Here is a 15,992-nt window from a genome sequence, read left to right as displayed (position 1 = left end):
CAACCCCATGATTGCCATGGAAACAAAATACCATGGTTTCCATGGAAACACAACCCCGTGGTTACCATGGCAACAGAACCCCATGGTAGCAATGGCAACACAACCCCATGGTTACCATGGCAACTCAACCCCATAGTTACCATGGAAAGAAACCACCATGGTTGCCATGGCAACACAACACCATGGTTACCATGGCAACACTACACCACGGTTGCCATGGAAACACAACCCCATGGTTTCCATGGAAACACAAACCCATGGTTACAATGGCAACACAACACCATGATAGCCATGGCAACACAGCCCCATGGTTGCCATGGCAACTCAGCCGCATATTTACCTTGGCAACAAAACACCATGGTTGCCATGGAAATACAACCCCATGGTTACCATTGCAACACAATACTATGGTTGCCATGGCAACACAACCCCATGATTGCCATAGCAACTCAACCTAATAGTTACCATGTGTAGTGGGTTTACGTGGCAAGGTTTTGGTAGCAGGGAGCCATAGGGGTGGTTTCTGTGAGAAAGATCTAGAAGCTGCCCCATGTTTGGGAAGGGCCCCATTGTTTTCCAGATCCGAGCCAATAAGCGATGTTGTTTTGCGCCTCTGTGACAGCATATTTAAGACAGGGAAAAAAACGCTGCGCCACACAGCAGCCGGGAGAGTCAAGGGAATGAGAGAACAGCCTTGCACCAAGGTCAGTGTAGAAGGAGGGGGAGAGGTGCTCCAGGCGCCGGAGCAGAAGTCCCCTGCGGCCTGTGGTGAGGACCATGGTGAAGCAGGATGTCCCCCTGCAGCCCATGGAGTACCACGGTGGAGCAGGGTTCCACGCTGCAGCCCGTGGAGGAGACCACGGTGGAGCAGGTGGCCCTGCACTGATGGAGGCTGCCGCCTGTGGAAGACCCCTGCCGGAGCAGATTCCGGGCCGGACCTGTAGCCCGTGGAGAGGAGCCCACGCAGGAGCAGGTGATCTGGCAGGAGCTGCTGCCCGTAGGGGAGCCAGGTTGGAGCAGTTTTCTCCTGAGGGATGGACCCCGTGGTACGGACCCATATCTGGAGCAGTTCTGGAAGAGCTGCTGCCTGTGGGAAGCCCATGCCGGATCAGTTCATCAAGGACTGCATCCCGTGGGTGGGACCCCACAGCACAGGGGACGAGAGTGACCGAGAAGGAGCGGCAGAGAAGAAGTGCTGTAGACTGACCATAACCCCCATTCCCCCGTTCCCCTGCGCCACTCGGGGGGAGGAGGTGGAAGAGGGTGGATGGGGGGGGAAGGTGCTTTTGTTTTTTTTTCCTTTGTTTTCTCACTTCTCTCGCTTGTTAGTTGTAGGCAATAAATCTTACTATCTCCTTATGCCGAGTCTGTTTTGCCCGTTACAATAATTATTGCGTGATTTTCTCGTCCTTATCTCAATCCTTGAGCCCTTTTCACATATTTTCTCCCCATTCCTCTTTGAGGAGGGGGAGTGAGAGAGCGGCTGTGGTGGAGCTCGGCTGCCCACTCGAGTGGAACCACGACAGTCTTTTTTTTTTTTTTTTTTTTTTTTTTTAAGGAGATAGTAGTCTAGTAGTTTGGAAACAAATCCCCATGGTTGCCATGGCAACAAAAACCCATGGTTGCCATGGAAACACAACCTCATGGTTACCATGGCAACACAACCCCATGGTTGCCATGGCATCAGAACCCCATGTTTGCCATGGAAACTCAGCCGCATATTTACCTTGGCAACAAAACCCCATGGTTGCCATGGAAATACAACCCCATGGTTACCATTGCAACACAATCCCATGGTTGCCATGGAATCACAACCCCATGGTTTCAATGGCAACACAAACCCATTCTTGACATGGCAACAAAACCCCATGGTTATCATGGCAACACAACCCCATGGTTCCAATGGCAACAAAACACCATGCGTTCCATGGCAACCAAACTACATGGTTTCCATGGCAACAGAACCCCATGATTGCCATGGGAACACAACCCCATTGTTACCATGGCAACAAAACGCCATGGTTTCCATGGCAACACAGTCCCATGGTTGCCATGGAAACACAACGCCATGGTTGCCATGGCAGGAATACACCATAGTTTCCATGGCAACACAACCCAATGGTTACCATGGCAACTCAACCCCATGGTTGCCATGGCAACACAGGCCCGTGGTTGCCATGGCAACACAACTCCATGGTTACCATGGCAACACAAACCCATGGTTAACATGGAAACACAAACCCACGGTTGACATGGCTACACAACCCCATGGTTTTCATGGCAACACAACCCCATGGTTGCCATGGCAACACCACCCCATGGTTACCATGGCAACACAGCCACATGGTTACAATTTAAACAAAACACCATAGTTACCATGGCTACACAACCCCATGTTTACCATGGCAACACAAACCCATGGTTCCCATGGAATCACAACCCCATGGTTTCAATGGCAACACAATCCCATGGTTGCCATGGAATCACAACCCCATGGTTTCAATGGCAACACAAACCCATTCTTGACATGGCAACAAAACCCCATGGTTATCATGGCAACACACCCCATGGTTGCCATGGTAAAAAATCCCTATGGTTACCATGGAAACACAACCCCTTCTTTACCATGGCAACACAACCCTATGGTTACAATTGAAACAAAACCCCGTGGTTGACATGGCAAAACAACCCCACGGTTACCAAGGCAACAAAACGCCATGGTTTCCATGGCAACACAGGCCCATGGTTCCCATGGAAACACAACCCCATGGTTACCATGGCAACACAATCCCATGGTTCCCATGACAACACAACCCCATGGTTGCCAAGGTAACAAAGCGCCATGGTTGCCATGGAAAAACAACCCCATTGTTTCAATGGCAACACAACACCGTGGTTGCCATGGCAACACAACCCCATGGTTACCATGGCAACACAACCCCATGGTTACAATTTAAACAAAACACCATAGTTACCATGGCTACACAACCCCATGTTTACCATGGCAACATAAACCCATGGTTCCCATGGAAAAACAATGCCATGGTTGCCATGGCAAACCAATCCCATGGTTACCATTGCAATACAATCCCATGGTTGCATACGCAACACAACCCCATGGTTACACTTCAAACAAAACACCATTATTGCCATGGCAACAAAACACAATGGTTAACATGGCAACAAAACACCATGGTTGCCATGGTAACAAAAACCCATGGTTACATGAAACCCATCTCCATGGTTTCCATGGCAACACAACCCAATGGTTGTTATGGCAACCCAAACCCATGGTGTCCATGGCAACACAACTTCATGGTTGCCATGGAAACACAACACCATGGTGTCAATGGCAACAAAACCACAAGGTTGCCATGGCAAAAAAACACCATTGTTAACATGGCAACCCAACCCCATGGTTTCCATGGCAACAGAACCCTATGGTTGACACGGAAACACAACCCCATGGTTTGCATGACAACAAAAACCCATGGTTACCATGGCAACACAACCCCATGGTTGCCATGAAAACAAAACCCCATGGTTACCATGGCAACACCATACCATGGTAGCCATGGCAACACAACCCCATGGTTGCCATGGAAACACAAATTAATAGTTACCATGGCAACACAAACCCATGGTTCCCATGGAAACACAACCCCATGGTTGACATGGCAACACAACCCCATGGGTACCATGGCAACACAATCCTGTGGTTGCCATGGAAATACAACCCCATGGTTACTATGGCAACTCAACCTAATAGTTACCATGGAAACACAATCCCATGGTTCCCATGGAAACACAACCTCATGGTTGACATGGCAACACATCCCCATGGTTACCATAGCAACACAATCCCATGGTTGCCATTAAAAGAACAACCACATGGTTACCATGGCAACAAAACCCAATGGTGTCCATGGAAACAAAACCCCTTGTTTTCCACGGTAACAAAACCCCATGGTTGCAATGGAACCCATCCCTATGGTTGCTATGGCAACACAACGCAACGGTTGCCATGGAACCCATCCCCATGGTTGCCATGGCAACACAACCCCATGGTTACCACGGTAACAAAACCACATGGTTACTATGGCAAGAGAACCCCATGGTTGCACGGCAACACAACCCCATGGTTTGCATGAGAACACAACCTCATGGTTACCATGGAAACACAATCCTATGGTTGCCATGGAAACACAACCCCATGGTTACTATGGCAACTCAACTCAATGGTTCCCACGGAAACACAATCCCATGGTTGCCATGGAAACACAACCCCATGGTTACCATGGAAACACAATCCCATCGTTCCCATGAAAACACTACCCCATGGTTGCCATGGCAACTCAACTCAATGGTTCCCACGGAAACAGAATCCCATGGTTGCCATGGTAACAAAACCCCATTGTTGCCTTGGCAACACAACCCCATGGTTGCCATGGAAAAACTACCCCATTGTTACCATTGCAACACAAACCCATTGTTCCATGGAAACACAACCCCGTGGTTGACATGGCAACAAAACCCCATGGTTATCATGGCAACACAACCCCATGGTTGCCATGGCAACACAACCCACTGGTTGCCATGGAAACACAATCCCTTGTTTACCATGGCAATGCAACCTTATGGTTACAATTGAAACAAAACCCCATGGTTGACATGGCAGCACAACCCCATGGTTACCACGGTAACAAAACCACATGGTTACCATGGCAAGAGAACCCCATTGTTTCCACGGCAACACAACCCCATGGTTTGCATGACAACAAAACCCATTGGTTACCATGGCAAAAGAACCCCATGTTTGCCATGGCAACAAAACCCCATGGTTGCCATGGCAACGCAACCCCATGGTTACCATGGCAACATAACACCATGGTAGACATGGCAACACAGGCCCATGGTTACCATGGCAACACAACCCCATGGTTGCCATGAAAAAACAATCCCACGGTTGCCATGGCAACAAAACCCCATGGATGCCATGGCTACACAACCCCATGGTTGCCATGGAAACCAGCCCCATGGTTGCTATGGCAACACAACCCAGTGGTTGCCATGGAACCCATCCCCATGTTTACCATGGCAACACAACCCTGTGGTTGCCAAGGTAACAAAACGCCATGGTTACCATGGCAACACAGGCCCATGGTTCCCATGGCAACACAACCCCATGGTTGCCATGGCAACACAACCCCATTGTTTCAATGGCAACACAACACCATGGTAGCCATGGCAACACAAAACCATGGTTCCCATGGCAACACCACCCCATGGTTACCATGGCAACACAGCAACATGGTTACAATTTAAACAAAACACCATAGTTACCATGGCTACACAACCCCATGGTTCCCATGGAAACACAATGCCATGGTTGCCATGGAATCACAACCCCATGGTTTCAATGGCAACACAAACCCATTCTTGACATGGCAACAAAACCCCATGGTTATCATGGCAACACACCCCATGGTTGCCATGGTAAAAAATCCCTATGGTTACCATGGAAACACAACCCCTTCTTTACCATGGCAACACAACCCTATGGTTACAATTGAAACAAAACCCCGTGGTTGACATGGCAAAACAACCCCACGGTTACCAAGGCAACAAAACGCCATGGTTTCCATGGCAACACAGGCCCATGGTTCCCATGGAAACACAACCCCATGGTTACCATGGCAACACAATCCCATGGTTCCCATGACAACACAACCCCATGGTTGCCAAGGTAACAAAGCGCCATGGTTGCCATGGAAAAACAACCCCATTGTTTCAATGGCAACACAACACCGTGGTTGCCATGGCAACACAACCCCATGGTTACCATGGCAACACAACCACATGGTTACAATTTAAACAAAACACCATAGTTACCATGACTACACAACCCCATGTTTACCATGGCAACATAAACCCATGGTTCCCATGGAAAAACAATGCCATGGTTGCCATGGCAAACCAATCCCATGGTTACCATTGCAATACAATCCCATGGTTGCATACGCAACACAACCCCATGGTTACACTTCAAACAAAACACCATTATTGCCATGGCAACAAAACACAATGGTTAACATGGCAACAAAACACCATGGTTGCCATGGTAACAAAAACCCATGGTTACATGAAACCCATCTCCATGGTTTCCATGGCAACACAACCCAATGGTTGTTATGGCAACCCAAACCCATGGTGTCCATGGCAACACAACTTCATGGTTGCCATGGAAACACAACACCATGGTGTCAATGGCAACAAAACCACAAGGTTGCCATGGCAAAAAAACACCATTGTTAACATGGCAACCCAACCCCATGGTTTCCATGGCAACAGAACCCTATGGTTGACACGGAAACACAACCCCATGGTTTGCATGACAACAAAAACCCATGGTTACCATGGCAACACAACCCCATGGTTGCCATGAAAACAAAACCCCATGGTTACCATGGCAACACCATACCATGGTAGCCATGGCAACACAACCCCATGGTTGCCATGGAAACACAAATTAATAGTTACCATGGCAACACAAACCCATGGTTCCCATGGAAACACAACCCCATGGTTGACATGGCAACACAACCCCATGGGTACCATGGCAACACAATCCTGTGGTTGCCATGGAAATACAACCCCATGGTTACTATGGCAACTCAACCTAATAGTTACCATGGAAACACAATCCCATGGTTCCCATGGAAACACAACCTCATGGTTGACATGGCAACACATCCCCATGGTTACCATAGCAACACAATCCCATGGTTGCCATTAAAAGAACAACCACATGGTTACCATGGCAACAAAACCCAATGGTGTCCATGGAAACAAAACCCCTTGTTTTCCACGGTAACAAAACCCCATGGTTGCAATGGAACCCATCCCTATGGTTGCTATGGCAACACAACGCAATGGTTGCCATGGAATCCATCCCCATGGTTGCCATGGCAACACAACCCCATGGTTACCACGGTAACAAAACCACATGGTTACTATGGCAAGAGAACCCCATGGTTGCACGGCAACACAACCCCATGGTTTGCATGAGAACACAACCTCATGGTTACCATGGCAACACAATCCTATGGTTGCCATGGAAACACAACCCCATGGTTACTATGGCAACTCAACTCAATGGTTCCCACGGAAACACAATCCCATGGTTGCCATGGAAACACAACCCCATGGTTACCATGGAAACACAATCCCATCGTTCCCATGAAAACACGACCCCATGGTTGCCATGGCAACACAACCCCATGGTCCCCACGGAAACACAATCCCATGGTTGCCATGGAAACACAACCCCATGGTTACCATGGAAACACAATCCCATCGTTCCCATGAAAACACTACCCCATGGTTGCCATGGCAACTCAACTCAATGGTTCCCACGGAAACACAATCCCATGGTTGCCATGGTAACAAAACCCCATTGTTGCCTTGGCAACACAACCCCATGGTTGCCATGGAAAAACTACCCCATTGTTACCATTGCAACACAAACCCATTGTTCCATGGAAACACAACCCCGTGGTTGACATGGCAACAAAACCCCATGGTTATCATGGCAACACAACCCCATGGTTGCCATGGCAACACAACCCACTGGTTGCCATGGAAACACAATCCCTTGTTTACCATGGCAATGCAACCTTATGGTTACAATTGAAACAAAACCCCATGGTTGACATGGCAGCACAACCCCATGGTTACCACGGTAACAAAACCACATGGTTACTATGGCAAGAGAACCCCATTGTTTCCACGGCAACACAACCCCATGGTTTGCATGACAACAAAACCCATTGGTTACCATGGCAAAAGAACCCCATGTTTGCCATGAAAACAAAACCCCATGGTTGCCATGGCAACGCAACCCCATGGTTACCATGGCAACATAACACCATGGTAGACATGGCAACACAACCCCATGGTTACCAAGGCAACAAAACGCCATGGTTACCATGGCAACACAGGCCCATGGTTACCATGGCAACACAACCTCATGGTTGCCATGAAAAAACAATCCCACGGTTGCCATGGCAACAAAACCCCATGGATGCCATGGCTACACAACCCCATGGTTGCCATGGAACCCATCCCCATGTTTACCATGGCAACACAACCCTATGGTTGCCAAGGTAACAAAACGCCATGGTTACCATGGCAACAAAACGCCATGGTTACCATGGCAACACAGGCCCATGGTTCCCATGGAAACACAACCCCATGGTTACCATGGAAACACAACCCCATGGTTTCAATGGCAACACAACCCCACGGTTGCCATGGCAACACAACCCCATGGTTACCATGGCAACACAACCGCATGGTTACAATTTAAACAAAACACCATTATTGCCATGGCAACACAACTCCATGGTTACCACGGCAACAGAACCCCATGGTTTCCATGGCAACACAACCCCATGTTTGCCATGGTAACAAAACCACATGGTTACCATGGCAACCCAAACCCATGGTTACCATGGCAACACAACCCCATGGTTGCCATGGAAACACAACCCCATTGTTACCATGGCAACACAACCCCATGGTTGCAATGGAAAAACAAGCTCATGGTTGACATGGCAACAAAACCCCATGGTTGCCATGGCTACACAACCCCATGGTTCCAATGGCAACAAAACACCATGCGTTCCATGGCAACCAAACTACATGGTTTCCATGGCAACAGAACCCCATGATTGCCATGGGAACACAACCCCATTGTTACCATGGCAACAAAACGCCATGGTTTCCATGGCAACACAGTCCCATGGTCGCCATGGAAACACAACGCCATGGTTGCCATGGCAGGAATACACCATAGTTTCCATGGCAACACAACCCAATGGTTACCATGGCAACACAACCCCATGGTTGCCATGGCAACACAGGCCCGTGGTTGCCATGGCAACACAACTCCATGGTTACCATGGCAACACAAACCCATGGTTAACATGGAAACACAAACCCACGGTTGACATGGCTACACAACCCCATGGTTTTCATGGCAACACAACCCCATGGTTGCCATGGCAACACAACCCCATTGTTTCAATGGCAACACAACACCATGGTAGCCATGGCAACACAAAACCATGGTTCCCATGGCAACACCACCCCATGGTTACCATGGCAACACAGCCACATGGTTACAATTTAAACAAAACACCATAGTTACCATGGCTACACAACCCCATGTTTACCATGGCAACACAACCCCATGGTTCCCATGGAAACACAATGCCATGGTTGCCATGGTAAACCAATCCCATGGTTACCATTGCAATACAATCCCATGGTTGCATATGCAACACAACCCCATGGTTACAATTGAAACAAAACACCACTATTGCCATGGCAACAAAACACAATGGTTAACATGGCAACAAAACACCATGGTTGCCATGGTAAGAAAAACCCATGGTTGCCATGAAACCCATCCCCATGGTTACCATGGCAACACAACCCAATGTTTGTTATGGCAACCCAAACCCATGGTGTCCATGGCAACACAACTTCATGGTTGCCATGGAAACACAACACCATGGTGTCAATGGCAACAAAACCACAAGGTTGCCATGGCAAAAAAACACCATTGTTAACATGGCAACCCAACCCCATGGTTTCCATGGCAACAGAACCCTATGGTTGACACGGAAACACAACCCCATGGTTTGAATGACAACAAAAACCCATGGTTACCATGGCAACACAACCCCATGGTTGCCATGAAAACAAAACACCATCGTTGCCATGGCAACGCAACCCCATGGTTACCATGGCAACACCATACCATGGTAGCCATGGAAACACAACCCCATGGTTGCCATGGCAACACAAATTAATAGTTACCATGGCAACACAACCCCACGGTTGCCATGGCAACACAACCCCATGGTTACCATGGCAACACAAACCCATGGTTCCCATGGAAACACAACGCCATGGTTGACATGGCAACACAACCCCATGGTTACCATGGCAACACAATCCTATGGTTGCTATGGAAATACAACCCCATGGTTACTATGGCAACACAATCCTACGGTTGCCATGGAAATACAACCCCATGGTTACTATGGCAACTCAACGTAATAGTTATCATGGAAACACAATCCCATGGTTGCCATGGAAACACTACCCCATGGTTGCCATGGCAACTAAACTCAATGGTTCCCACGAAAACACAATCCCATGGTTGCCATCGTAACAAAACCCCATTGTTGCCTTGGCAACACAACCCCATGATTGCCAGGGGAACACAACCCCATGGTTGCCATGGCAACTCAACCCCATGGTTGCCAAGGTAACAAAACGCCATGGTTGCCATGGCATCCCAACCCCATGGTTATTATGGCAACACAACCACATGGTTCCCATGGAAACACAACCCCATGGTTACCATGGCAACGCAACCCCATGGTTGCCAAGGTAACAAAACGCCATGGTTGCTATGGACACTCAACCTAATAGATACCACGGAAACACAATCCCATGCTTGCCATGGTAAAAAAAAACCATTGTTGCCATGGCAACACAACCCCATGGTTGCCAGGGAAACACAGCCCCATGGTTGGCATGGTAATGCAACCCCATGGTTGCCATGGCAACGCAATCGCATATTTACCATGGCAAAAAACCGCCATGTTTTCCATGGTAACACAACACCATGGGTACCATGGCAACACAACCCAATAGTTGCCATGGAAACACAACCCATGGTTGCCATGGCAACTCAACCCCATGGTTGCCATGGTAACAAAACGTTATGGTTGCCTTCATAAGCCATCCCCATGGTTACCATGTCAAAACAACCCCACGGTTGCCATGGAAACACAACGCCATGTTTGCCATGGCAAGAATACACCATAGTTTCCACGGCAACACAATCCCATCGTTGCCATGGCAAACCAATCCCATGGTTACAATGGCAACACAACCCCATGGTTGCCATGGAAACAAATCCCCATGGTTGCCATGGCAACAAAAACCCATGGTTCCCATGGAAACACAACCTCATGGTTACCATGGCAACACAATCCCATGGTTGCCATGGAATCACAACCCCATGGTTTCAATGGCAACACAATCCCATGGTTGCCATGGAATCACAACCCCATGGTTTCAATGGCAACACAAACCCATTCTTGACATGGCAACAAAACCCCATGGTTATCATGGCAACACACCCCATGGTTGCCATGGTAAAAAATCCCTATGGTTACCATGGAAACACAACCCCTTCTTTACCATGGCAACACAACCCTATGGTTACAATTGAAACAAAACCCCATGGTTGACATGGCAAAACAACCCCACGGTTACCAAGGCAACAAAACGCCATGGTTTCCATGGCAACACAGGCCCATGGTTCCCATGGAAACACAACCCCATGGTTACCATGGCAACACAATCCCATGGTTCCCATGACAACACAACCCCATGGTTGCCAAGGTAACAAAGCGCCATGGTTGCCATGGAAAAACAACCCCATTGTTTCAATGGCAACACAACACCGTGGTTGCCATGGCAACACAACCCCATGGTTACCATGGCAACACAACCACATGGTTACAATTTAAACAAAACACCATAGTTACCATGGCTACACAACCCCATGTTTACCATGGCAACATAAACCCATGGTTCCCATGGAAAAACAATGCCATGGTTGCCATGGCAAACCAATCCCATGGTTACCATTGCAATACAATCCCATGGTTGCATACGCAACACAACCCCATGGTTACACTTCAAACAAAACACCATTATTGCCATGGCAACAAAACACAATGGTTAACATGGCAACAAAACACCATGGTTGCCATGGTAACAAAAACCCATGGTTACATGAAACCCATCTCCATGGTTTCCATGGCAACACAACCCAATGGTTGTTATGGCAACCCAAACCCATAGTGTCCATGGCAACACAACTTCATGGTTGCCATGGAAACACAACACCATGGTGTCAATGGCAACAAAACCACAAGGTTGCCATGGCAAAAAAACACCATTGTTAACATGGCAACCCAACCCCATGGTTTCCATGGCAACAGAACCCTATGGTTGACACGGAAACACAACCCCATGGTTTGCATGACAACAAAAACCCATGGTTACCATGGCAACACAACCCCATGGTTGCCATGAAAACAAAACCCCATGGCTACCATGGCAACACCATACCATGGTAGCCATGGCAACACAACCCCATGGTTGCCATGGAAACACAAATTAATAGTTACCATGGCAACACAAACCCATGGTTCCCATGGAAACACAACCCCATGGTTGACATGGCAACACAACCCCATGGGTACCATGGCAACACAATCCTGTGGTTGCCATGGAAATACAACCCCATGGTTACTATGGCAACTCAACCTAATAGTTACCATGGAAACACAATCCCATGGTTCCCATGGAAACACAACCTCATGGTTGACATGGCAACACATCCCCATGGTTACCATAGCAACACAATCCCATGGTTGCCATTAAAACAACAACCACATGGTTACCATGGCAACAAAACCCAATGGTGTCCATGGAAACAAAACCCCTTGTTTTCCACGGTAACAAAACCCCATGGTTGCAATGGAACCCATCCCTATGGTTGCTATGGCAACACAACGCAACGGTTGCCATGGAACCCATCCCCATGGTTGCCATGGCAACACAACCCCATGGTTACCACGGTAACATAACCACATGGTTACTATGGCAAGAGAACCCCATGGTTGCCATGGGAACACAACCCCATGTTTGCCATGGTAACAAAACCACATGGTTACCATGGCAACCCAAACCCATGGTTACCATGGCAACACAACCCCATGGTTGCCATGGAAACACAACCCCATTGTTACCATGGCAACACAACCCCATGGTTGCAATGGAAAAACAAGCTCATGGTTGACATGGCAACAAAACCCCATGGTTGCCATGGCTACACAACCCCATGGTTCCAATGGCAACAAAACACCATGCGTTCCATGGCAACCAAACTACATGGTTTCCATGGCAACAGAACCCCATGATTGCCATGGGAACACAACCCCATTGTTACCATGGCAACAAAACGCCATGGTTTCCATGGCAACACAGTCCCATGGTCGCCATGGAAACACAACGCCATGGTTGCCATGGCAGGAATACACCATAGTTTCCATGGCAACACAACCCAATGGTTACCATGGCAACACAACCCCATGGTTGCCATGGCAACACAGGCCCGTGGTTGCCATGGCAACACAACTCCATGGTTACCATGGCAACACAAACCCATGGTTAACATGGAAACACAAACCCACGGTTGACATGGCTACACAACCCCATGGTTTTCATGGCAACACAACCCCATGGTTGCCATGGCAACACAACCCCATTGTTTCAATGGCAACACAACACCATGGTAGCCATGGCAACACAAAACCATGGTTCCCATGGCAACACCACCCCATGGTTACCATGGCAACACAGCCACATGGTTACAATTTAAACAAAACACCATAGTTACCATGGCTACACAACCCCATGTTTACCATGGCAACACAACCCCATGGTTCCCATGGAAACACAATGCCATGGTTGCCATGGTAAACCAATCCCATGGTTACCATTGCAATACAATCCCATGGTTGCATATGCAACACAACCCCATGGTTACAATTGAAACAAAACACCACTATTGCCATGGCAACAAAACACAATGGTTAACATGGCAACAAAACACCATGGTTGCCATGGTAAGAAAAACCCATGGTTGCCATGAAACCCATCCCCATGGTTACCATGGCAACACAACCCAATGTTTGTTATGGCAACCCAAACCCATGGTGTCCATGGCAACACAACTTCATGGTTGCCATGGAAACACAACACCATGGTGTCAATGGCAACAAAACCACAAGGTTGCCATGGCAAAAAAACACCATTGTTAACATGGCAACCCAACCCCATGGTTTCCATGGCAACAGAACCCTATGGTTGACACGGAAACACAACCCCATGGTTTGAATGACAACAAAAACCCATGGTTACCATGGCAACACAACCCCATGGTTGCCATGAAAACAAAACACCATCGTTGCCATGGCAACGCAACCCCATGGTTACCATGGCAACACCATACCATGGTAGCCATGGAAACACAACCCCATGGTTGCCATGGCAACACAAATTAATAGTTACCATGGCAACACAACCCCACGGTTGCCATGGCAACACAACCCCATGGTTACCATGGCAACACAAACCCATGGTTCCCATGGAAACACAACGCCATGGTTGACATGGCAACACAACCCCATGGTTACCATGGCAACACAATCCTATGGTTGCTATGGAAATACAACCCCATGGTTACTATGGCAACACAATCCTACGGTTGCCATGGAAATACAACCCCATGGTTACTATGGCAACTCAACGTAATAGTTATCATGGAAACACAATCCCATGGTTGCCATGGAAACACTACCCCATGGTTGCCATGGCAACTAAACTCAATGGTTCCCACGAAAACACAATCCCATGGTTGCCATCGTAACAAAACCCCATTGTTGCCTTGGCAACACAACCCCATGATTGCCAGGGGAACACAACCCCATGGTTGCCATGGCAACTCAATCGCACATTTACCATGGCAAAAAAACGCCATGTTTGCCATGGCAACGCAACCCCGTGGTTACCATGGCAAAACAACCCCATAGTTGCCATGGAAACACAACCCCATGGTTACCATGGCAACACAACCCCATGGTTGCCAAGGTAACAAAACGCCATGGTTGCCATGGCATCCCAACCCCATGGTTATTATGGCAACACAACCACATGGTTCCCATGGAAACACAACCCCATGGTTACCATGGCAACGCAATACTATGGTTGCCATGGGAACACAACCCCATGGTTGCTATGGACACTCAACCTAATAGATACCACGGAAACACAATCCCATGCTTGCCATGGTAAAAAAAAACCATTGTTGCCATGGCAACACAACCCCATGGTTGCCAGGGAAACACAGCCCCATGGTTGGCATGGTAATGCAACCCCATGGTTGCCATGGCAACGCAATCGCATATTTACCATGGCAAAAAACCGCCATGTTTTCCATGGTAACACAACACCATGGGTACCATGGCAACACAACCCAATAGTTGCCATGGAAACACAACCCATGGTTGCCATGGCAACTCAACCCCATGGTTGCCATGGTAACAAAACGTTATGGTTGCCTTCATAAGCCATCCCCATGGTTACCATGTCAAAACAACCCCACGGTTGCCATGGAAACACAACGCCATGTTTGCCATGGCAAGAATACACCATAGTTTCCACGGCAACACAATCCCATCGTTGCCATGGCAAACCAATCCCATGGTTACAATGGCAACACAACCCCATGGTTGCCATGGAAACAAATCCCCATGGTTGCCATGGCAACAAAAACCCATGGTTCCCATGGAAACACAACCTCATGGTTACCATGGCAACACAATCCCATGGTTGCCATGGAATCACAACCCCATGGTTTCAATGGCAACACAATCCCATGGTTGCCATGGAATCACAACCCCATGGTTTCAATGGCAACACAAACCCATTCTTGACATGGCAACAAAACCCCATGGTTATCATGGCAACACACCCCATGGTTGCCATGGTAAAAAATCCCTATGGTTACCATGGAAACACAACCCCTTCTTTACCATGGCAACACAACCCTATGGTTACAATTGAAACAAAACCCCATGGTTGACATGGCAAAACAACCCCACGGTTACCAAGGCAACAAAACGCCATGGTTTCCATGGCAACACAGGCCCATGGTTCCCATGGAAACACAACCCCATGGTTACCATGGCAACACAATCCCATGGTTCCCATGACAACACAACCCCATGGTTGCCAAGGTAACAAAGCGCCATGGTTGCCATGGAAAAACAACC

Source organism: Aythya ferina, assembly GCF_964211825.1.
Source record: "Aythya ferina genome assembly, chromosome: 19".
NCBI classification, from domain to species: Eukaryota; Metazoa; Chordata; class Aves; order Anseriformes; family Anatidae; genus Aythya; species Aythya ferina.
This window is presented reverse-complemented; position numbering follows the sequence as displayed.